We start from the raw sequence: 24274 nt of genomic DNA, 5'->3' as shown, positions 1-24274 counted from the left end.
TCCCAGACAAAGGAGGACCCCTAAAGGCACTTCCATTCCCATCCCTCGGACCCTTGGAAAGTCCAGCAGCCCAGGGCCAGCAGCGTGAGGATGCAAGCCAGGGCGATACAGAGCATTCTGGGCCAGGACGCAGAGCCCAGGCCTGTCTGTGTTGGTCGGGCAAAGCTGCCGGTTTGGGACCCATCAGAGATGTCCCCCAGGATTGTCAAGCCCACTCATGTGGAACGCTTGGTGTCCAGCCCCTAAGCCAGAAAGGGGCTCATGCGTCTTCCAAAGGTCCAGTGCGGTGGCCCTGATTGCGATGCTGGGACGGGGTGGGCCGGCTGCCTGTGGCATTTGTGGCACCTGGGTGTGCTGTCAGGCAAGAGGCCTCTCATCCCTCACAACCCAACTTCCAGGGACCCACTGGGCATGGCGGCCGGGCTGCTGTCCCTGGTGCTGACCGAGGCCACACTTCCCTGTGGCCAGTGGCCGGGGGCCATATGCAAGCAGCATGGGCTTTTGTCAATCTTAGCATGAAATTGGATTTGGCTGCAGACATACAAAGTCCTGAGCCTTCCTGAGCCCTGAAGCCCCACACCGCCCGCTTGTCCTCAGAAGCTGGCTCTCACGGGTGCTGGCTTGACCTGGTGGAGGGGCAGAGCAGGCGCAGCCTTGCAGCCCTGCTGCTGGTAGGGGAGGGGACCACAGAGCACAGAGCATGCGGGCAGAAGCAGCGGCCAGGGCTGCTCCCAACATCAGTGGCAGAAGCTCTCCAGCGTGGAGGTGCTTGAGAGTTGCTGGATTTTTGCATTGTGAAACTTCCCATGTTATAAAAAAATCCCCTCCTCTGATATGAGAGAAACCCAACATCCTTAAGGAGACAGGCTGAACCCCAGCCTTGGGTGAAGGCAAGATTGGGCTCCCCGCCACCTCCTGGGTCAGGGTCTGGTTTAGTTTGCTCGTTGCTAAAGCAAATACCATGTAGTGGGTTAGCTTAAGCAAAGGGAACTTACATGCTCATGGTTTCGAGGCTAGAAGTTCACATCAAGGCACCATCAAGCCGATGCTTTCTTCCCAAAGACTACATTCTGGGTTGGCCACTGCGATCTCAGGTCCCGGGTTCCTCTGTCACAGGGCAAGGCAAGCCTCTCCCTTCCTTTCAGCTTTGGGCTGCTCCCTCTGTGGCTTTTTTCTCTCTTTTGACCTTCCCTGTAAGGCCTTCAGGGACAGGATTAAGACCCATCCTGGGTCACACCTTCCTGGAAGCAACCTCATTAAAAGGTCCTGTTTACAAGGGCTCACACCCAGAGGAAGGGATTAACTTCCAGAACACGTTTTCATGGGGTACAGCTCCAAGCCACCCCGGGCCCTGTGACTCTGTCAGAAGTCCTCCTGGCTCAGGATGAGGCCTCTGTGCCCCAGCTCTCTCATCCACAGACTGCTGGCCAGGAGCTGGCCTGCTCTGGCAGACCCCTGTGGAGCTGCTCTGGGTGCAGTGGGGATGGGGCCCCTGTAGCCTCACACCCAGCCTCCTTCTCACTCCCCTTGGCTCTGCGAAGAGGCCCCTAAATAGTGAGCTTTGAGTGGGTCCAAGTGAGGGGCAGAAGAGGGAAGCCCAGGTGCATTTCTAAGGACCACCCCTCCTCCACCATCCCCCTCCTCCCACCCTGTTAATTCGGCAAAAGTACACACTCTGGAATGGCCTTGAGTGTCAGCTCCTAGCCCAGATGAGCGAGTGTTTACATTCAGAATCTTGTTCCAGATTCTGGGCAAGAATAGCATTTAGCTTCTGTAATCAACGCAACAGACATCCAGGTGAAACGGCTACGTTGCATGCAACTCTGATTTCCTTCAAAATTTCAGTTGAAATGACCAACAACAGAATATGGAAATGTGAAAATAATGCATCAATGTGAGAAACTGGAGTCTTGTGGCATTAACATATCAGAAATTGTGATATTCAAGATATTCTTCCAGAAAAGGATGGGGTGAGACCAAACAGAAAGAAAGTGCTAAACGGATCCCTCGCAGAACTCCGTAACCATTTCTGACAGTGGAGACCCAGGAACTGGAGACAGGGTCGCCGGGGGCCTCATCTGGGTTCCACCCTGCCTCTGAAAAGGACCCGGAGCCTTGGGTCACCCCGAAGGGCAAACCAAAGGTCACACTTGAGTTGTGTCTGATAACAAGGGCAAACAGGCAAGCAAGGAAATGGAACACTGACCCACATATGGTGCCATAACAAATATGATTAAAAGCCCTGGTTCTAATCAAGTTCATAAATGTCTGAGTTTTCATCTGTCCCACAAGTGCTGAGTCACCTTGGGGTGTAAGGCCTCAAATTAAGATGCACTATTAAGGGCTGTGTTGACACCTTTGAGCCTTACCGGGTCCCAAAGGCCCAGTCACGAGTCCCCCAGCTCTCACTATGTGCCCCCATGTTGGAAACTGAGGCACAATGGCCTCTCAAGGAAAGACGTGCTGTCTCCTTGACTATGCTTGCAACCTAAGGAATGCAGTGATTGGGAGTTCCCGGCAAATGGGCTGAAGCTGTTAAAGGCTAAAGGAAAAGATGAGCTCATACCTTTTGTGAAGTATAGAACACTTAGACTTTGCACCTTGAGATAAGATTTTTTTAAAAAGAAAATTCTTTAGACTATAGGTAATGTTGATTGTTAATAGTGTTGCTCCTTGATGTCCTGTACACTATGTTAATGCTAATGCTTATGCTTAATGGCATGTAGGCTGCTGTGGGCCTGCTTGTAGACACGTACACTGTGGTATATAAAGAGCCCCTTGTAATCAATAAAGTTGTCTGATGAGCTTGAGAAATCAATGCTCTCATATCCCCTCAACCCAATCTTTCTTTGTTTTTCATTCCTGATACCCTCGGGTCACTGATTAAGACTCCCACACCCCCACCCAGCAGGAAAGGCCCCCCCAGTTCACTCCCCTAGCCGCTGTTCCAGCTGCGCTCCACCTGGCCCGCAACCTAATGGACTTCAGTTCTCCGCCACCCTGCAGAATTGGGCAAACCAGTCCATCCACCTTCTGTGGGAACTGGGGAGCACCTCATCCTCTTGTTACCACAAAGCCCACCTCCTGCAGCCCCTGCTTGTTCATCCCTGGTGCAGCCCCAGGGCCCTGTGCTGTGTGTCATCCTTCTCCCGCGGACCGTTTCTGTGACGTGCTGCAGTTCTAGTTCCTCTGTCCAGTGTTCAGTGTCGTGGGCTCAGCTGTCCGCAAAACCCTCGGGCAGGAAGCCTCCCTTGTCAACGGGGTGGGGAGGAGGTGAACAAAGAGCAAAACAGGCCTGGGGCGAGCTCCTCCATCATCTCCCAACCTCAGTTTCCTCGTGAGGATGGATAAAAGCGGCTCTTACAACCTGCTTCACAGAATCAGGTGAGAATCAAATAAAACCACCTGCTTCTAGGGCACAGCACGGGTGTCTGTTAGGTCGTGTTAGCTCCAAATAGAGCAGTGGCTTCCAAAGTCTGGTGAGCAGGAGGACTCATTTTTATTTATTTTCTTAAAACTGGGAGGGAAGGTCAGTTTTACTCAGGGCTAACATGCAGGTTGACCCTGCACCTGCCCCAACCAGAGACCAGGGGGATTTTGGGCGTGTCTGGTAAAGGCAGTTTGCTAAGGCAGAGCAGGGGCTTCCCACGGTGAGGGCTGACGGCGACCCCCCCACCGCTGTGAGAATTTCCCACTGACGGCAGTTCCGTGGATCCAGGTCTGCGTGGGTATCGATGACATTTTCTTAGATAGCTGAATCTTTACATATTTCTGTAGGAGAGGACATGATGCGATTTGAGTGTTTGAAAGACCGCTCTGGTTGCAACATGGAGAGCAGGTCGTGGGCGACGCCGCGAGCAGGAGATCCTGGCACTGAATGGGTAGAGGTGGACGGGACTGGACTTAGGGGAGGCCCCGGGGAGGCTTATGGAGATGAGAAAGTTTAGACCAGGAGGGAAGGCATGCTTGATGGCACAGTGGTAAAGGGGAGGTAGGAGGGGATGGCATCCAGGGCAGAGGGAGAGAGGGTGACCTATGAGAGAAAAGGGACTGTGTCACCCATTCGGATAGGAGGGAAGGGGGGACAGGTGCAGACAATTGTGTACTCTGGGGAGAAGAGCTGAGACAATTCCCAGTTATGGTTCAAACTTCCCAACGCAGCGGAAGAGGAGCAGGCATCAGGTAACGTGTGGGGAAATGGAGAGAAGGCTGAAATTGTTGGGAATGTCTGGAGAGCTGAGAGAGGAGTACATCAAGAGCTCCAACCATTCAGGAAGAGAGCCAAAGATGGGACTCGGTTAAAATTAAGGAATTCTCTCCAAAAAGACAACACAAAGGGAGCAAAAATAAAGTCATGAGCAGGGAAGAAAGATTTGCAGACATCTAACTCTCTTTGCATTAGCACCTAGGACATTTAGAAATATTCGAAACCAATAAGAAAAAGAAAACAAACCTTGAACAGGCACTTCACTGAAGAGTAAACCCAAATAGGTAATGGACATCTGAAAAGATGCTCAAGAATCTGTTTCCTGGGGAGTGGGTGTAGCTCAGTGGTTTAAGCACCTGTTTCCCACATATGAGGTCCTAGGTTCAATCCTGGACCTCCTAAAGAAATTTTAAGAAATGAAAATAAAAATAATCTGTTTCCTCACCTTTTCCAGGTTCTCGAGGCCTCCTGCATTCCTAGGGCCGCAGCCCCTCCTTCCATCTCCAAAGCCAGCAGGGTGGCAGCGTCCTCGCTCTCTGACATCTGCTTCTGCCTTCACGTCTCTTCTGGCTCTGCCCCTTCTCCCGTCCTCTTATAAGGATGCTTGTGACTTGGATAATCACAGGATAATATCCCCAACTCAAGAGCCTTCACTTCATCATACCGGTAGAGTCCCGTTTGCTATTTAAGGAAACATATTTACAGATACTGTGGGTCAGGGTGTGGGTGACTTTGGGGGGTGGGCATTCAACCTGCCACAGACTCTGCACACTGCTGGTGTGACTACTTTAAAAACAACTAACTGAACATGCCCCCAAAGAGCTGAACGTGTGCATTTCATTTCCTAGGACCCAGCACTTCCACCTGAAAGAGCTCTTGTGCAAGTAGGGTACATATCTCTTTTTCTGCTTTTTTGTTCCTAATTAGCACTTACTTCCTAACAGATAATATAAACTACCTATATTTTTCTGTTTATTGTTGTCATTCCCCTCTAGAACACTCATGAAGGTGGGGATTTTGATCTGTTTTAATCAAGTCTCTATCTCAAACCTGAAAATAGTGTCCGGCATATAGCAGGTACTGAAAAATGTGTTTTCAATGAATGAACATGGTTCATAATGGCATAATGGGTTTCCTGTGGTGATTGTTTTAGAAACTGTACATATAGATTTCTTATGGATGTTTATTTCACAATTTACAAAAAGGAGAGTCTTGGTTCGTCTTTTCTGAACCCCAGAAAATTATGTTCTTAAGTTAACCCATTCCTGTGTGTGTGAATCTATTGTATATGGAAGCTTTTGTTAGAATCAGTCAAGGGACCTATTGATGAGATCACTTTTTAAAAACAATAACATATTTTTATTACCTAATATTTCAACTTTATTCTTTTCAGGTTTTTCATGTTCCACATGGTCACCGTGTCTTCTTGTTTGCTTTGTTATATTTATCATTATATGTTATTACTTTAAAATTTTGATCTGTCCTGTCTTAGACTCCTGCTTCCCATTTCCTTTACTGTCCGGTTGTTTTTCTGTAAGGGAGTTGTGCTGTCAGCTGCTTCCTATCTCGGCTTTTGAGATCACTCCCTGCTCCCCCAGGGATATCATTTACTCTGTAGACAATTGGGAGGGTATGCAGGCCAGACCCAGGTGGGTGTCAGGCAATGGTGAGTTCAAGGGGGGGGGGTAGCCTTTGGGCAGAGGACCTGAGCAGCTGAGACTGCGTGGGCCTCCCCATGGCGTCTTCCACTCCAAGGAACTCTTCATGGCAGGGCTTCGCTCTCGAGCCCCAGGAACAGGCAGCACTGGGGTTAGACTAGAATCCACTTGTCCTGGGGCTTGAAAGAGGGGACGGCTGTGACTGCCCAGGAACATTGCTCCCACCATTGCTGCAGAGCTGTCGAGTGGCTCTGACTCTACTCCTGCTGACACCACATTAAAGACCTGAACTCTGCCACCGAATCCCAAGGTGAGGGCAAGAGGTAGGCCACGCTTTGCATGAGATGCAGAACTGTGAGAGGAGAGGCTCATCTTCAGCCTCTCCTCTCACAGGTGCAGAGGCTCCCTGTGCTCCAGGTTGCAGCCACTTATCCCCTCCACACCCACACACACAAACCCACACGTGCACCCAGCACACACATGCATACACAAATAGGCACGGCCAGGCCAAGACAGATGGGAGGTCACTTTTTATTAGCTTGCTCCAGTTGAGGTCTCTGATGATACTGCAGGACCCAGGGTGGGTCCTAATCCTTTTACTGGAGTCGTATGCATTCGGAACACAGAAGAAGAGCTGCCATTTCACCCCGCCATGTGAAAGAGGACCCCAGGGTTGCCTACAGCTGCAGAAAGCCAGAGAAGCCCCCTGAGACTGAGAGCTGGAGGCTGGGATCAGTGCAGCTGCCTGAGCTTAAGAGGCCTGGGGAGAGATGAGCCGTGTGCCTGATGGCCCACAGCTGAGCTTGGGGAGAGGGGAGCCTGGAGGGAAGGCAGAGGCCAGCTGCCATTTTGCTTTGCCACGTGGCAGGAGTCCAGGACCGCAACAGTCGACTTTTGGTGAGAAAGCATCTCTGATGAAGCCGATTTGGAGATTTTCACATCCTCAGAATGTAAGATTAACTTAATAAACTCCCATTAGAAAAGCCAACCCATTTCTGGTATATTGCCCCGGCATGGCAGCCTGTAGCCAACTAAAACAGAGAAGGAGCGTGGCAGGGAGTCTGGGAGGGTTGTGTTCTCAGGTTCGCTTAGGAATTTCTTGTGATGTGAGGGAGGCAGCAGGGCTGTGTGATTGTCTTCTGTGGCGCTCAGATGGACACTGGGAGATGTTCAAGAAGGCTGAGGTGGCTCCCTCGGTCGACAGAGCTTTGCCCGCTGGGGGATGTGAACATAAAAAGGAGAAGGAGAGCTAGGGGACTGGCAAGGGAGCAACCGAGACCTTGTTCTGGGGCACGAGTGCTGCCCGGGGAGCATGGGAAGTGAGGGGCCTGGCTTGGAAGGCCTCATCCCTCCTTCCTGGGTGGCACTCCTGTTGGGCCGGAAAGGCTGTGAGCCTGCGTAGGAGTGGGAGGGGTGGCCTACATTAGAGGTTTTTGCCTTTTGGGGCAAGACAATGGGAGGTGTGTTTCTGCAGCACCAAGTGGTGTGTGGGGGTGGGATTCAGGCTCCCAATAACTTTCAGAAATCCTCCCACCCTAAAGGCAGCCCAGATAAAGTGTCAACCAGAGGAAGGGGGGCGTGCCTCCTAGGCAGGCTGGGCAGCCGCCCTCGCTGGCTGCAGAGGAGACCGAGGCAGGCCATGGGGAAGCGCCTGCCACACGTCCTGCTTAAAATCTCCAGTGGAGATGGGCGAGCAGATGTGGCTGGAGCAGGTGAGAGCCTGCCTGCCACATGGGCGGTCCTGTTGCCTTCTTAAAAAAAGAAAAAATGAGCAGACAATGAGCAAAAACAAGCAAAAAAAAACAGTGAGCAAACAGATGAGGGAGCCATCTTGGGGTGGGAGTGGGGTGGAGTGGCTTAAAAAAATAAAAAGCTCCAGTCAAGGGGTTTTCTTTGGAACTGGGCACAGCTGCCTTTCCTGGGCATGGGGACGGGATGGCAGGAGTGACTGACAGGGGGACTGATATCCACCGACGCATAAAATAAAACACCAGACGCTATCCCTCCACCTCCAACCCCAGTGAGTCCTTCTGGCTTGGTGTATTAGTCAGGGTTCTCTAGGGAAACAGAAGCCACAGGAGATATGTCAATAGTATGCGATTCTATGAGAGTCTCTCACGCAGCCATGGGGATGCACAAGTCCAGGTTCCACAAGCAGGCTGCAACCAGGGGCTGCAATGAAAGTCCAGTGAAGGTTCTTGACGAGTTCTGGGAGACGTTGGCTGTCCAAAGACGAGCTGGGAAATTCTTAATGCTGGAATCATGTCCCCTTTTAAGGCATTCAACTGATTGGATAAAGCATCACTCATTGCTGATGGCAATCTCCCTGATGGATGTAATTGTAATCAGCTATCTATGATTTACCACTGCAGTAGAGCCAATGGTGACTAAAGTCCATAAATGCCCTTGTATTACAGTTAGCCCAGTGCTTGCTTGACCGGACAACAGGACACAATTACCTGGCCGAGCTGACACAGTAGCCTTGGTCTCCAGGATGTGTCTTTTTCCAGACACTTCTTGTCATCATGGCACTGCTGTCCCATCCTTGCCCAAGCCATGGCCATCTCTTTGTAACAGTCTTTTATCGGCTCTATTTATTTTCATGCAGAAACAAGTATCTTTGAAAAACTTAAATTGCTTGGATGGTGGCGACAATGGCGAGGGTGCAGTTTCGATTCATTTTCATTCTCCCCATGAAAATAGAAATCGCAACGATGATGGGAGAACAGAAAACTCATGGGCCATCTGAACAGAAAGAGGCAGTTAACCCCCATGGGATTAAAACATGATTTATTTAGTGTTGGTTTAGTCGTGGCCAAACTCACTCTTTTCAGTGTCCAGTTCTTTAAGGCTTGACAATTGCACAGTCATATAACCACAGGACAAGTCAAGATAACAGATACCCATTCATTACCCCTAAAAATTTCTCTCCACGGAAGGACTTTTGGCTTGTTGAAGTTGGGTCACTGGGGCTAGTCTACCTTTTTCCTCCCTACTTTTATAAATGTTGGACACTTTCCATAATAAGACGTATTTGTTAAAACGAAACAAAACAGAACATTCCGCAGCTTCCCAGCATCCTGAGTCAGAGCCATGTGGCTGATGGCCCCCCAGGTACTTCCTGAGTTGGCCATGCTGGCACCCCTTGGAATCTCCCTCTCTCTTGCTCATTCCCACTCCACCCTTGTCCTTTGCTCTTCCTGATCCCTGCCCAGCACACTCTCACCTCAGGACCTTGGCAAGTGCTGCTCCTTTGGACCCAAAGTTTCATGCTTCAGCTTCAGCGTGGCTCACTTAAGTCAAGACTTTGTGCATAAACCACCCTTTCGGCCAGGCCTTGCCTGATCACCCAAAAATAAAAATAACCAACCCCACCAATCCAACAGCATTCCCTTTCCCGCTCCCTGCTGTGTTTTTCCTCCGGATCACCTGTATTGTCTGACATGTGAAATATTTACTTGTGTGCTCCTTTACGGCCTGTCCACCCTCCCCAAGAATGCAAACCCCAACCAGGCAGGGACAGCCACAGCGGCATCCCAATGCCCAGCGCAGGCTTGGCATATGTAGATGCTCAGTGAACACGTGCCAAATGAATGAAGGAGAAGGCGCCTGGGCCACCCTGACGGGTGCTGGGGGGCCCCTGCCCAACCTTCCACACAGAGTCCTTCCTGGCTCCATCCTGTGATCCCCCGAGCCTGTGCTGCCTGCAGGGTCACCCCTGCCCCAGGGTTGTTGCCGGGAGGGTGGGGACAGATAGGAGGGCCCCCTGCGAACCGAAAGACCTGGACGCTTCTCTCACTGGTTTGGGGAAACTGCGGGCGTTTGGAGGGTCAGAACAGCTCCGAGATCCTGCGCTGTCACTACACTTCTACCAGCCTCGGTGGGACGAGGAAAAATACCAGCCTTATCCGGGGGCTGTGATGGCCACGGAAGTGCCACCAATAAAAAATCTGGTAGCTCTCAGGAGTCCCCACATCGCCTGTCTTTCGGGTTGTTTGTGCCTTTTCTTTTCATTTTTTTAAAAGGAAGTACAGGGGATAGAATCCAGGACCTCGTACTTGGGAAGCAGGTGCTCAACCACGGAGCTGCAGCCGCTCCCCGCCTTTGCTTTTTAAAACGAAGGCCTGGCCGGCTTCCGCCAGTCCCGCGCAGACCCTCACTGTCTCCCTGCACCCCGCGCCTTCTCCCTGCGCCGTCGCCTGCGAGACCTGGCTGTGCGCCCTCGCCCCGCGCCCCTTCTCCCTCCGCACCCCGCGCCACCCTTACCCCGCCAGCGCCTGTCCGCGCCCCGCGCCTTCGCTCTCTGCGCCCTCGCCCCGCGCCCTGCCTCAGCCTGCGCCCGGCGCCGCCCCGCTTCCTCTGCAGGCGCCAGCCCACCCCCTCGCCCGCTCCTGCTCGCTCCCCGGCTCGCTCCCCGCGCCGGCTGCGGAGGGAGCTGCTCTGCCCGCAGCTGGCGCAGCGCGGGGGCGGCCGCAGGTGGGCTGGCGCAGAGCGTGAGCCGCCGGCCGCCCCGGGCTGCTCGGGCCCGGCTGCGGCGCGAGGGCGGCGCGGGCGCGACACGGACCCGGACCCAGGTAGGCTGCGGCCCCGGTCCCCTCCCTCCGCCCGCCGGGCTCCGCCGCAGGACCTCGCGGGGCGGGCGCGGCCATCGGCGGGCCGGGGAGCGGGCTCCCGGCGCGGCCCAGGTGCGCGGGGGGGGGGGGGGGGGGGGGGGGGGGGGACGGCGCCGGCGGGCGGGGCACCGAGGGGCCCGCAACTCCGCCTCGGGCCTGCGGGTCTGGGGCCGTGGTCGGGCGCCCGGGGCCGGCGTGCGTGGGCACCGAGGGGGTCCGCTGCGCGGGCGGGCGCGGGGAGGGGGCTGGGCGGCCGGAGTGGCTCCGGTCTGCGCAGTTGGAAGTTTCCATTTACTCGTGCACATCCTGGGCCCCGCGGTGGCTTCTCACGCCCTGGCTGTCTGGCGAGGAATTGGCCATGAGGGCTGCGGTGGAGGGTGCAGGGCCAGGCGGGTGGTGGGATGCCGGCGCGCACCCGGGCGAGGGTCACTGGAAGGCCCGCTGCTCTCCGACCCCGGGCCTGGCCGGCAGCAGGAGCTAGGGCAGATGCAGATGCCCAGGCCGAACCTGTAGCCGGGGCTCCACGGACAGAGGACCCCGCGGCGACGCCTTGAACACCTGCCCCCGCCCATCCCCTCCGCTGCCCCGAGCAGGGATGAAGACGGAGCGCATCAGGGACCTCCCACCCCCTTAGCTGCGTCCCCAGGCTCCTCTCCCTCAGAGGAGCGCCTAGGCTGTGCCCTGCTGGCAGGGGCTCCCAGGCATGGGCGCACCTGCAGATGCACCCCAGGTATGCCAAAGGGGCTGGAGCCAGCCATCAAGTTTGTTTTTCTCCGGGAGGCGCCTCAAGCTGTCAGCCTGATGGCCGCCTTCCACCTGGCAAATCATGGCCATGGAACGAGTTCACACAGAGCCGAGTGGTGATTTTTTGTTTGTTTGTTTGTTTTTTGGTGTAACTTAGCAACTGCAGAGAGAGAGAGGAGGGAGAAAGGCGGGTGCCTTCCAGCTTTGTGCCTGGCAGGGCAGAGGGAGGGCAGTGCCCAGTGGCCACAGGCTACAGTGGTGGCGGGAGAGGTATCCCAGCTCAAATGCACACCCCGCAGTGAGGAGCGACCCCTGAGTGGGAGGCTGGGGGGTGGGGGCCTCGGGTGAGGCGCAGACACTCCAGTCCACCCTCCCGTCCTCAGCGGGAGAGCCAGCTGGAGGATGGGGTACTCACTTGTGACCTGAGAGACTCTGAACCAGCCTCAGTTTCCCCACTTGTCAAACGAATGACAGGACTGGAATCTTTGGGTTTTAGTCACAGACTTTTGGGATTTAGTGACAAAATCCCTTTACCAAGCCAAGCGTCTCCCTGAAGCCAGATCTGTCAAATAGGTTGCTTGAAGGTGCTTTGGCACCCGGGGGCGTGGGGGGGGGGCGGTGTTCAGGTCCCCCACTGACACTCCTGAGTGACTGAGCTAGGAGAGGCGCTCAGGGCTCCAGTGCTGGTGTAGGAATGCAGAACTCTGCATGTCCGCTAGGGAGGGGAGGGTCCCTGGACTCCCGCCCGGGGCTGCCAGGGCTGGTCCTGGGGCACAGGGGTGGAGGGGGGTGGGGGACTCAGGCCAGGCCCTGTCTGGCTGTTCTCAGCCAGTGTGGCTCCAAGGACAATGAGGCTTCTCTGGACAGAGCCCCCAGTCCACCCCTGCATGCTCCCCCAGCAGCCCCCCGCTGGCAATCTGCTTCAGCCCTGGTCTATCCTCGCCGTTTCTCCCAGAGCCTCCAGTGCTGAGCGGATGTCAGCCTCCTGGAGCCTCCACCCCTCCAGCCTGCCTCTCTGTTCCTTGTCCTTGCTTTCCCACCTCTCTCCAGTGGATGAGTGTTGACTTAGCAATGACATCTTCCAGGCAGAATCCACGGAGGGACGGAGCGAGGGAAGGAAAGAGGAGCCCTCGGCATGGTGGCCATGGCGGGGGAGCCCCCGGCCTGGACGTGAGGGCAGGGTCCCGGTGAGGACACACCGGCCTCTGTTCAGGGTGTGTGCCCCAGGTCCCCTCTTTCTGGGCACAGAGCCTGGGGCGGTGGGCCAAGAGGAGGGGATCCCCGGTGGCTCTGAATGCCTGCAGGGTGCTGCTCCCTGCTCTGCTGAGCAGGCTGGGTGTGGGGACACCTGGGAGTCACAGCCAGAAGCCCCGGAGCAGGCAGGAGCACAGAGGGCAGCCTGGACACAGCTGTGGAAGCTCAGGGGCCTGTGTGGGGGGACGGGGGTGGCGAGAACCGGGGGGCCAGGGACACCAGAGCAGGCTCCCCTGAAGCCTTTGGGATCCCTGGGGCTGGGCCGGGGGGCCCGGGGTTTCAGTCTTGGGCCTGGTGGGCTGTGGCTCTCCAAGGGTTGTAAACAGGGGGCTTCTGAGAAGAGCATGGCCATGAGGGGAAGGTGGGGTCCTCTGAGAAGAGCATGGCCATGAGGGGAAGGTGGGGTCCATTCGTGGGGCCTGCCGAGGTGAGGGGGCGCCCAGCGGTGTGTGCATTCTTGGTCCCTGTCCTTGCCGAGGGCTGGGGACAGGGCGAGGGAACCCCAGCACAGGAGTGACATGGGCACATTGCCCGAGGTCCCCCCACATCCCCTGCAGTAAAAGCACGTCCCAAGCCACTAGCTGGGTGATTCGGAGGGTGGCTTAGGGCAATGCAGAGCGGCCTCCCCATTTCACACCCCAGGAAGGTGGGCATGCCCAGGGGAGGGTAAGCCCCAAGCCCCCACTCCTGGGGTCCACTCCCGGAAGGGCCAGCTCCTAACCCCAAGCTGCCCTCTGTGCACAGGGAGCCCTCGGCCAGGTGCCCCATGGCAGCCTCATCCTGGGAAGCCCTCCTTTGGCCCCTGGGGCTGTGGATGGTGGCGCGGTGGCTCCCAGGAGGAGGGGACAGCCTGGGCTGCTGGCCTTCCCTCTGGGCTGGGGACAGGGTGTGTCCTGTGCTGCCCGGAGGGCAGGCTGGACTGGAGGACTGCTCTGTCCCTTCTGAGAGGGCTGTAGGGTTCTGTGCGGCTCAGGGTGGGCTCCAGCAGGAGGGGCCATGCTTGGGGCTCTGTGTGTGTGTGTTGGGGGGCAGCACTGAGACTGTCCCCACCTGCAAGGCCAGCTTTGGGGAGTCGCGTCCCCCACCTGCCCATGGCCACCCGTCTTGCCCTGGCACCCCTCCAGCTTGCAGCCTCCCAGATTCCCAGCCTTCCTGTCCTGGGCAGGCTCCCTGCAGGGAGGAGGGGGGAAATGCCCCTCTGCCTTTCTCAGAGTGGGGGAAGCAGGAAGGCCGGCCCTGCCTGCGCCCCAGGCAGCCTGCGCTTCCTCAGTGTGCCCGCCGGGCTGCCCTCCTGCCCCCTCAGCCTGGGGATGGCAGGGAAGTGGCCGAGGCCTGCGCAGTGGGAAGCCTCTTTCCACCCCACCCTGTGATCCTGGCTGGCCCCAAGTCCTCTCCAGGCCTCAGAGCCTCAGAGCTCTAGCTGCCCCCACCGCTGCCTGGGAACTGGGGGCTGTGGGTGGCCTGCGGAGGTGGCATTCTGGCCCAATGACCAGTGTGGTCAGATCTGCCCATCTGATGTTAACCCCAGAATCCCAAGTGGCCCAGGCTGCTGATGGGGAAGGAAACATGCTGACAAAGGAAAGGATGTTGACAGAACTCGAGTGCTGGACAGTGGAGCCCCACGAGGCCAGGAGGAGGTGCTGCCCACCCCCCCACCCCCAGGGCCCAGCGTTTGGCACAGGGGGTGGGTGCTCCACCCCACATGCCTGGCCCGAACCTCCTCCCAGGTGAGACGTGACCGTCCCGTTTTCAGAGGAGGAGGCCTCAGGAGGCAAAGTCACTTGCATAAAGCCTCTCCCATCTTGCGAACCACAGCAGGCCTCTCACAGCCTGTGTCCCCACCAGCTGTTCCCCACTCTCTGCCCCTCCCCTGCCCAGGCTGACTTTGAAGCAGTTTTCCCCGCTTGCTCACTCCACTTCCTCACTTGCCACCCACTCCCAGCCCACTCCAATCTGGCTCTCGCCCCCTTCACTCCAAGGGGTGCGCTGTCAGGGGCTCTTGGGCTGGAGCCTTCCACCCTGATGATGCAGCTCCCGGCCATGCAGGGTCCATCTCCCCTCCTGGGCTGCCCCCCGGCCCCATGCCCTCTTCTCCCAGCCACAGCGTCTTCCGCCCCTTGGTGCTGAGCTGACCCAGCTGCCTCATCCACCCCCGCAGGTCCCACGGATCCACCAGCCCACGTAGGCCACCCTACCCCAGTGTTCTCTTGCCCCCCTCCTCACCTGTCCTGCCACTGCCCCCTCCTCAGGCCGTCCCCTGCCTGGACAGTTCCGCTGCCCTCTGTCCCCACCACAGCCAGGAGCTTCTGCTCCCATGCAGGACTCTGACGTGGGGCTGCCCCTGCCCTCTCCCTCCCCGGTTAGCCCCCAACGGTCCTCAGCCCCTCCCCATGTGCTGGTTTCCCTAAGTGATCCTGGGAGCCACTCCCCGTAGGAAGGCTCCTTGTCGCTGCCCGAGGTGCAGGCTGCTCTGGTGGCTCAGCTTGCACCTTGGATGTTGAGTGTGGGGGTGCTGCATGCAGCGGGAACGGGAGGGGGCTCAGACCTGTGCCTGGGAGTGTGTGGGGGGGTGCCAGCCTGGCCACATGGTGGCCCCATCCTTTGAGGGAAGGGAGGGGATGGGCCAGGGGGCCCTGCAGGGTTATGGGCCTGTTCAGCCTGGAGAGGTGGGGGCAGGGCCGAGGCCTTGGTTGCTGCTTCCTTCTCTTCAAGTGTCACTCATACTCTACCTTGAAGAGAGCTTCTCCCTGGACCTGGTTGCCAAGGCAATGCTGTTAACAAAGAGGAGCTTCAGTGGAGGTGGCAGCTCCGCAGGAGCTGAGGAGGCTGGGAGAGGGGTCCTCTGACGGGTGCAGGAGCTAGTGGAGTCCGATCCCTCACCCCTCCCTTGCTGCCTCTCCCCCACCCCTCTGTAGGGTGGGCCCCCTGCACCCCAGTGATGGGCACTCAGCCAGATCCCACCATGGCGGCCTCACCCTGGATCCCAGCAACAGCTCTGGATGCAGCACAGGAGGTCTTTGACCTGGGAGTCGTGTCCCAGACGGGGCCATGTCCCCGCCGTGGCACCAGGTGCCCTGTGGACCACCTCTCTCGTCCAGGGTCAGGAGCCGCATTTATCTGTGTAGAAACAGCCTCGAGGCCCGCGCTGCCCGCTGGGATGGCCCACAGAGGACGCCGTGCGCTCTGCCACGACCTCCACTCTGCACTCATCTCCTCTCTGGCGTGAGACAAGGGTGAGCCCTCTCAGGGCATTTAACTCAGTGGCATGGCACGTGCAGCCCCCCGGCCTGGCGAGGTTGCCCCTGGCTGCTGGGAGCCAGGCCTCGGCCCTCAGAGGTGGGGCGAGGGCCCCGTGGTAGAGGGCAGGAGGGTGGGAGGGGGTGGGCAGATGGACCCGCTCAGGGTGATGGGGCGGTGGGGCAGGGACTTACACAGAAGAGGCTTCCTGCGGGAGCCGCCTTCTTGAGTTAATTACTCAGAGCAGGCAGGAGGCTTTTGTCAGTTATTCATGTTATTATAACGGTTGTTAGTAAAGCGCTGCCCCTGCCCCCCACCGTGGGCAGGATGGAAGCGTGGGGCGTGGGGCCAGGCGGGGAGCAGGTGAGCTCCCAGGCGCTGCCCACACTGCTCCCTCCGGCCCCGCCCCAGGCCCCGCCCACACAGTCCTCGCTGGCCCCGCCCACAGGGCATCACTGGCCACACCCTCCAGGCACCCCGCCCATGCCACCCCTGCAGACCACGCCCTTCCTCTGAGCTGGGGGCAGCTGTTGGGCCCTTGTCCGTCACACCCCAGCCTCTGGCCCATGACCTCCTGTGATCAGCCGGTCAGCACTTCAGGGGACCGTCCCCTCATGTCCAGCCTGAGGTCCCCCCACAGGCAGCTTTCTCTTCTAGGCAGGGACTGGAGGCTGGGAAGGGGTGGAACCCACCTCTGGCTCCATGCAAGAGCACCCAGAGGCGAATGCTCCAGATTCAGGTGCCTCCTGGTAGGGTGCGCTTGCAGCCTTGAGGCTGGCAGGGGCGGAGCTGGTGTCCCACAGGGCAGGCTCTGGGGCAGAGCCTTGGCCCGCCTGAGCTTGGAAGGAAGGGTAGCTCAGTGCTGGAGGGCGCCTGCGCCTGGGGGCAGGGGCCAGGGCTCAGGTAGGCCCCCTGCTGTCACCTCAGCCCGCGCCAGGGGCTCTTGCCTGGAGGACACTGGGGAGCACAGCTGGCAGAGGGCAAGGGCAAGGCTCCCTCCCAGGCCATGCTGAGGGCTTCCACTGGGGGTGGGTGAGAGGGGAATTGCACCCACTCGTGCCTTACCCACCCAGGCAGGCCCTCCCAAAGTGGCAGGGCATCTCATGGGCCCACACAGGACATCACAGCCACTGGAACATGTATAGAAATTGCCTGCAAACCTCAACTGCGCCGCAGCAAACATCAGAGTCTGTTTCCTGATTCTGGTGCAGTCGCAATAGAAATTAACTGTGGAAAAGATAAGTCTGAAGATGCCATGTATTTGAAAAATTTAGAACGCCTGTATGCATACCTAGTGGACCAAAGAGGGAAGCGTAATGGAAATCAGAAGACGCTCAGACAATGAAAGTATAATGGAGCGAAACTTGTGGGGTGGGGCCCCCAGACCACTAACTAGCTGGTCTGATTTGGAAACCCCTCTGAGGGAAAGCGCGCTCATGGGTCCCTCTTGTTGAACCCCGGCAGAGAGGATGGGGACAGGCAGTGGGGCCTTTGAGGGTGGAGGAAGTGAGTGCGCAGGCCAGCCAGTCACCTCCGGGGAGGAACAGCAGCTCCTCCTGGGGCCGGCCGGGACTGGGGCTGCCTTCTTGTGACCCTGCAGGGACCAGGGGCTTCAAAGCCCCCATGTGGCCTGGGGTGGCCCCGAGGGCAGCCTCTGGTCATCTTGCCGCGCTCACAGCACTGGAGGGGATCCACTGGGCATGTGCCGGCTGGGACTTGGAAGAGCTGCTGAATGTGAGGGGTGACTGAGGCTTGGCAAGAGGAGGGAAAGGGCAGGAGGGCATTTCCCCAAGGGAACTGACCTGCGGAGCCCAGGCCTGCCCGTGCTGACGGGGGTCTGTGTGCGTGGACATCCACTCACAGTGCCTCCCGGGGGGCCCTGACCAGCCTGTGGCCCGAGGGCGGTGCTGGGTGTTCAGCTGATGTAGGACTTAATTAAAAAAATTTTTATTGTGGTAACATACTCATAACACAAAATGTCCCATTTTAGCCATTTTTAAGTGTACATTTCACTGGTACTAATTACATTCACAATGCCCTGTTCCCTCACCATCATTGGTTACTGAAACTCTTGTTGCCCCAGACAGAAACTCTGCACCCATTTAAGCAGCAACCCCCTTCCCCTCCTCTGGTAATCTCCAGTCGACTTTCTGTCTATAGATTTACCAATTCTGGACATTTCTTATAAATGGAATCATACAATATTTGCTCTTTTGTATCTATGTCTTTCACTCTGTTAAATTTCCACAGTTCATCTAGGTTGTAGCATGTATCAGAACCTCCTTTTTTCCCATTTTATGGTCGAATAGTATTCCATTTTTATAAAAGCACCACATTTTGTCTACCCATTCTTTCGATGAGGGACATTTGGGTTGGTTGTACCTTTTGACTATTGTGAATAAAACATTTTTTGGAATTTTTAAAAAAACTTTTTACTGCAGTAATACACCTATGATTCAAAATTTCACGTTTTAATAGCACTTTCAAGTGTACAATCTAGCAGTATTTTTTTAACTTTTTTTTTTAAGATTTACTTTTTATTTATTTCTCTCCCCTTCCCTCCCCCCCGCCCCCAGGTGTCTGCTCTCAATGTCCATTCGCTGTGTGTTTTTCTGTGACCGTTTCTGTCCTTATTGGCGGCACCGAAAATCTGTGTTTCTTTTTGTTGTGTCATCTTGCTGTGTCAGCTCTCCGTGTGTGCATCACCATTCCTGGGCAGGCTGCACTTTCTTTCACGCTGGGCGGCTCTCCTTATGGGTGCACTCCTTGTACGTGGGGCTCCCCTATGCAGGGGACGCCCCTGTGTGGCAGGGCACTCCTTGCATGCATCAGCACTGCGCGTGGGCCAGCTCCACAAGGGTCAAGGAGGCCCAGGATTTGAACTGTGGACCTCCCATGTGGTAAGCGGACGCCCTATCCATTGGGCCAAGTCCGCTTCCCTAGCAGTATTAATTACACTTAGAATATTGTGCCACCATCACCAATATCCATCACCGCAGTTTTTTCACGACCTCAGGCAGAAGCTCTGCACCTATTAAACAATAACTCCCTTTCTCTGGCATCCCACCCTGACCGCTGTCCTCTCCTGTCCATCTCTAGGGGATTGGCTTTATATTTTGATGTGGGTGTCATTGTGTTGATTCTGCCAGTGAGGCTTCTGGGAGAGAGGCAGAGGCAGCATCTGAACCCAGGTCTCCCCTCTGAGCCAGGGTGCACTCTGGAGAGCAGGTGCCATGTTTCCTTGGCACCCCCTCGCCTTTCTGTGCCCTCCTAGCCATCCTGCCCAGGCCACACGCAGGCTCGGGCCTGGCCCCACTCCATGCTCCCCTGACAGGTGGCTTCCCTCTGCCCGGTGACCTAGCCTGGTGACCTCCCACTGGCCTTCAGGGTTTTTTTCCCTTTAGAGGGTGGACCAGTTGCTGGGTACCGCTCGGTGAGGACGTCTGTCGGTCGTCTTCCGTGGGAGGCGTTTTGTCGACTTCCCCGTACCCTGCCTTAGGTGGCCGGGGCCGCTGTAACAGGTACAGTGGTGCTTGGACGGCTGCCCTCGGGCGTATGGCACCTGGCGTGCATGAGGGTGACACTCGCTCCTCGTGTGTGTCCTGGGTGCCGGGCGCCCGCCGGGTGCAGGACGTGGACTCCCTCGCCTCGCCCGTGCCTTGAAGGTCTTGGCCAAGGTCGGGGTCCCGAGAGCTTGCCCAAGGGGCTCAGGGAGGGCGCACCTCCCAGGTGAGGGCGGGCGCCTCGGGCAGGAGGGTGGAGCCGCCCGAGATGCAGGTCAGGGTAGAGCCTTCCACCACCTCCCGGGGCCCTGAGGAGGGCAGCACGCACCTTCCTCTAGCTCTGGGCCCAGGAGGTCGAGCCTCTGAGCCCCGGCCCTGGCCAGCCCTTGGGTGCTGGCCCAAGGCCGTGAGAGGACGCCGAGAGCGGTCCTCCGGGAAGGCGGGGGGTGGCCGGGCCAGCCGTGCTGGCGGCGCTGGGAGGCGCAAGCACCATTGGGCAGGGGCCGGCTGGGGCCAGGACCTCTTCTCACCCGCCGAGGGGAGGAAGCCCACCACTCCAGGGCTGCAGGGGTTTGGGGGGCCTGCGCATATCCTCCTGCGTGTGGGCTGGGGGGGGCGCTGGCCCGGGGACCTCTCAGCCGCTTGACCTCCCAGCTCCTCCCCAGCTGCCCTGCTCAGACCCGGGGGGCGCCCTGTGCGGGGGGCTTGGGTCCACGGCCCATCAAGGAGTGCAGGCTGAGGGGTGGACATTGGTGCTGGCGGGCGGGTGGGGGCCCAGCCTGCTCTCTGAGCCCCGTGGGGGCATCCAGTTCTCGCCAGGTCTTCAGCCGCAGAGCGGCGTTTTCCAGGGTGGGAAACTGGCAAGTGTGACTCCTCCTCCAGAGGAGCTGGCCCCGGGGTCAGGACTGGCTGTGGGGGACATGGGGCCCCCGTGCAGGGCAGGACCTTAGGGTCCTGGACAGATGGACCTGAGAGCCACTGGGGCGACAGCAGGGGCCCCTCATAGCTCCCGGAACTCGCGGGCCTCAGGGAATAGCAGCCGGAACCAGCTCTTTTGATCCTTGCGGCATGTGGCGGTGGGGGGTCTCTGATTCCCATCTCCCAGGTGAGGAAACCGGCACCCAGAGCTACGGATCGCAGTTCACAGGTGGGGCAGCCACAGGGCCCTGAAGCCTGGGGCTGCCCGACAGCCAGGGCCCAGCCCCTGCCCCCCACATCAGCCCCTCTGCGATCCAGGGGCTGGCAGGACCTTGGTGCCCCCCCCACCGATGCCCCTGCAGGCCCAGCCCGCCGTCCTCATGCCCCCCCTTCTCTTCCAGTGCAGAGCCCTCCCTCTGCGACCAGCCTCTGTCTGTGCTGCCTGGTGCCCAGTGCATCTTCTAGGAGAGGCTCTGGGCAGGCCCTGGCATCAGATGCAGGGACCCGAGGGCCACGGACCGGGGGGCCGACCTCTCCAGAAGCTCTGACGGCCCAGCTCTCCAGCTCCAGATGATGGAAGGGGGGTGCAGGCTGCTTCCTGAGTCCCTGGTGGCAGCGCTGTCCCCAGGCCAGGGGGGCCTGGCAGAGGCCGGCTCCTGCCCACAAGACCCTGGCGAGCACCGGCCTGACCGGCTGTATTGGGGTAGAGCACCGGTAAGCATGCCTGATACAGCCCAGCCTGCTGTGGGGTGGTGGGCTCGTGTCCTCTCCGGGCCTCCTTCAGGATGGACAGGACGCATCAGACTCTGGACCCCCGTCACCGGCACAACAGGTGTGGGTGGGGTGGAGGAGGATGGGGCCAGTGGCATGGGGGGCTCCTGGCTGGAGGGCAGCTCCCCCTCCCACTCTCCCCTGGAAGGGGAGCGTGGCATCCCAGGAAGCCCACACTGGACGGGGCCCCGGCAGGTGCACTGAGACGGGACATCCCGCAGGGGGCATGGGGGTCAGGGTGCCCCGCCCTGTGGGGAGGGGCTGGGGTCTCTGGATCCCACCTGCTGATCCAAGATTTGTGCACTTCCTTTCCTGGTGTTAGCCTTTTGTGGACCCCAGAAAATTATGTGCTTGAATCGGCCCCTTCCTGGGGGTGTGAGGTCCTTTCGATGGACCCAGTTGGGGGCCTTTGGTTGATTGATCGGTGCCCCAGGAGGGCCGCAGTCCTCTCGCTGGAGCCCTTTACAAAGGGAGGACCGAAAGCAGAGGCACAGAAAAAAGTGGCAGGGACGGAGGAACCCCCAGAGGCTGCAGTCAGCAGAGCATGGAGGAAAGAGGCCCCCCAAAAAGCTGAAGGAGATGAGGAGAGGTAGAGGCAAGCCATGCGCCTGATCGCCCGCGGCCAAGCCTGGGGAAAAAGGCGCCCGGAGGGGAAAGCAGAGGCCGCCGAGACCAGCCGCCATCCATCGGGCCGCACCACGTGGCCAGGTCCGGGCTTGCCCACAGCCGACCTCGGTGAGGCAGCATCGCCGACGATGCCTCGGTGTGGACATTTTCACAGCCTCAGAACTGTAAGTTTTTAACCTAATAAATTCTCTTTATAAAAGCCAACCCACTTCTGGTGTTTTACGTTGGAGGAAGCCTCTAGCAAACTAAGACGCCCCCAAGCAGGAGCTTGCACGCTCTGCACAGCCATTGAGTCACAAGTCTGCCGGGCACCTCGCAGGCACGGCGTGGAAACTGTCACCCCCAAGCAGCAGGGCAGCTTGGAGGGCGGAGAGCACCTCCCAAGGCAGGCAGCGAGGGCGTGGCTGGCCAGGGGGTCCAAGTTGGAACTGCCCACCATGCTGCTGTCACTTCTGGGGCCACCACCCCTGAGAGGTGGGCTCTGGCTGACTACTTGGGGAACCAACCCCAGGAAGAAATCGGGGTGCTACCTAGTTGTCACCTCATTTGCCACAGTGCCTTTCGAGGGCTCACTCTGTGCCAGTCAGTCTGAGAAACAAGGTCCCTGCTCCAGGAAAGCATAGTAAGTGAACATAATTAGAAAGTGGCTCAGGAAGGGGGCGGGAGCGCAAGGGGGGTTCCTCTTTGAACCCAGTGATTAGGGCAGCTTCATGACGAAGGAGGTTTTTTTTTTTGTTATGGTAACACGTATGCAGCACACCATTTCCCTTCGGAAATTGTATACTTTCAAGTATACAGTTCAGTGGTGTTACACTCACCATTTCCATCCTTCTTCACCCAGACTCTCCCATCACCCCAAATAGAAGCTTGTACCACTGAGCAGTGGCCCTGTTCCCCACCCGCACTGGCCCTGGGTCTCTGTAATAGAACGTGAGCTCCTCAGAGCACGGGAGCAGGAAGAGTGCCCCGGGCCGAGGGGGGCGAGTCCCTGCAGGGAACAGCGTGTGCCAAGGCCTCGGGAGGGCCGGTGAGCGCCAGGCCTGTCCTCCCGGTGCGGCTGTGGGCTGGGCTCAGTCGGGCTCCCGCAGCCTCCCCCGTCCGTGGTGCCCACTCTGAGCCATAGAGGAGCCGCTGGCCGGGCTATGGTGGCCCCGTCCTTGCTATGGATAAATCCTCAGCCCAGTCTGGGGTCTGGTCACCCTCCTGGAGAGACTGGGAGGGGGTGTGCTTGGGGAAGGGGTCCAGCTGATGGAGGGCGTTCAGTGTGGGGTGCCCAAATGGGGCCAAGAGAGAGGGCTTCCGAGGGACTCTGGAAAGGCAGGCCTGAGCTTTCCTGACCTTCTCCCTGGGTGTCTTTTTTTTTTCTCCCTTAAACTTTTTATTTTGAAGTAATTTCAAACTTACAGGACAGTTGCAGAAATAATACAAAACCTATTCGGAAAACTCCAACATACCCCACCCTGGATACTCAGATCAACCAAATGTATCATTTTGCTACACTTACTACTGTTTCTTTCCAGCTAGCCATCCATCTACTCATCTGTCAGTGTGTCTGTCTGACTACCTGTTTTTGTTTTTGTTTTTAAAATTTATTTTATTTATGCCCCCCCTTGCTGCTTGCTTGCTGTCTGCTCTCTATGTCCATTCACTGCGTGTTCTTCTGGGTCTGCTTGTCTCCCTTTGTTGCATCATCTTGCCTTGCCAGCTCTCTGCCTGCATGGGCTGTCAGTTCTCTGTGGGCGCAGGCCAGCTTGTCTTCACAAGGAGGCCCTGGGAAGGCAACCTAGGGCCTCCCATATGGTAAACAGGAGCCCAAGTGGTTGAGCCACAGCCGCTTCCCTACTTGTTTTTTATACATCTGAGAGTAGGTTGTGTACATCATGCTCCTTGACCACATACTTCCAATGCACATTTCCTAAGAACAAGGATATTCATTTATATAACCACCTTAAGTGCAGTCATCAAGTTCAAGGACTTTGACATTGCTTTAAACTTAGTCTGTATTCCAATTTTTTCATATGTCCCAAAAATGTTCTTTTGGGCATTTTCCCCTCCCTTATTAGATTCCAGCCAGGTTCACGGATTGCTATTATGTATCATGTGTCATTGTGTCTCTTTTTTAAAAAAAAGATTTATTTATTTATATCTCCCCACCCCCTTGTTTTTCACATGCTGTGTCTGTTCATCTTCCTTGTTTCTTTAGGAGGCACTGGGAGCCGAATCTGGGATCTCTGATGTGGGAGGGAGAATCCTGATCGCTTGAGCCACCTCCACTCCCTGCTTTGTTGTGTCTCTCATTATTTTTCCTCCCTGTGTCTCTTGTTGTGTCAGTTCACTGCACCTGCCCATCGCCCCAGCTTGTTGTCTTCTTTAGGAGCACTGGGAACCTCTGCTCCCTGCTTCATTGCATGTCTCATTATGTTTTTTCTTCTTGTGTCTCTTGTGCCAGCTTTCTGTACCTGCCTGCTGTCTTCTTTAGGAGGCATCAGGATCCAAACCAGTGCCCTCCCATATGGTAGGCGGGAGCCCAGTTGCCTGAACACATCCGCCTCCCTCATTGTCTCTTTTGTTACTCTGTTTTCACTTCTGTTTTTAAACTGTGGAAACATATGCACCACCTAAACTTTCCCATCCCACCTATCCCCTGGGCTCCTGAGCCTCTTGCCTTCCCCACCTCTCTCTTTCCCGGGGATTCGGCTCAGCCTCCTCTCTCCAGAGCCCCCCACCCTGCTCCTCTCTCTG

General features: G+C 57.4%; 1 long non-coding RNA gene across 2 annotated transcripts in view; it reads left to right on the top strand.

Moving 5' to 3' along the window:
* The first annotated feature begins 10348 nt into the window (after positions 1-10348).
* Positions 10349-24274, top strand: part of LOC131278851 (uncharacterized) — a 56455-nt gene continuing 42529 nt past the window's right edge. The window contains exon 1 of one of the 2 annotated variants that reach the window (XR_009186306.2): positions 10349-10439. This is a non-coding gene — a long non-coding RNA (uncharacterized lncRNA). Of the gene's footprint in view, positions 10440-21124; positions 21697-24274 lie in introns of those variants that run through there. The other variant, XR_009186305.2, reaches the window with a different exon arrangement.

Source organism: Dasypus novemcinctus, chromosome 6, assembly GCF_030445035.2.
Source record: "Dasypus novemcinctus isolate mDasNov1 chromosome 6, mDasNov1.1.hap2, whole genome shotgun sequence".
Taxonomy (NCBI): domain Eukaryota; kingdom Metazoa; phylum Chordata; class Mammalia; order Cingulata; family Dasypodidae; genus Dasypus; species Dasypus novemcinctus.
Note: the sequence above shows the minus strand (reverse complement) of the source record. Positions and strands in the feature narration are given on the sequence as shown.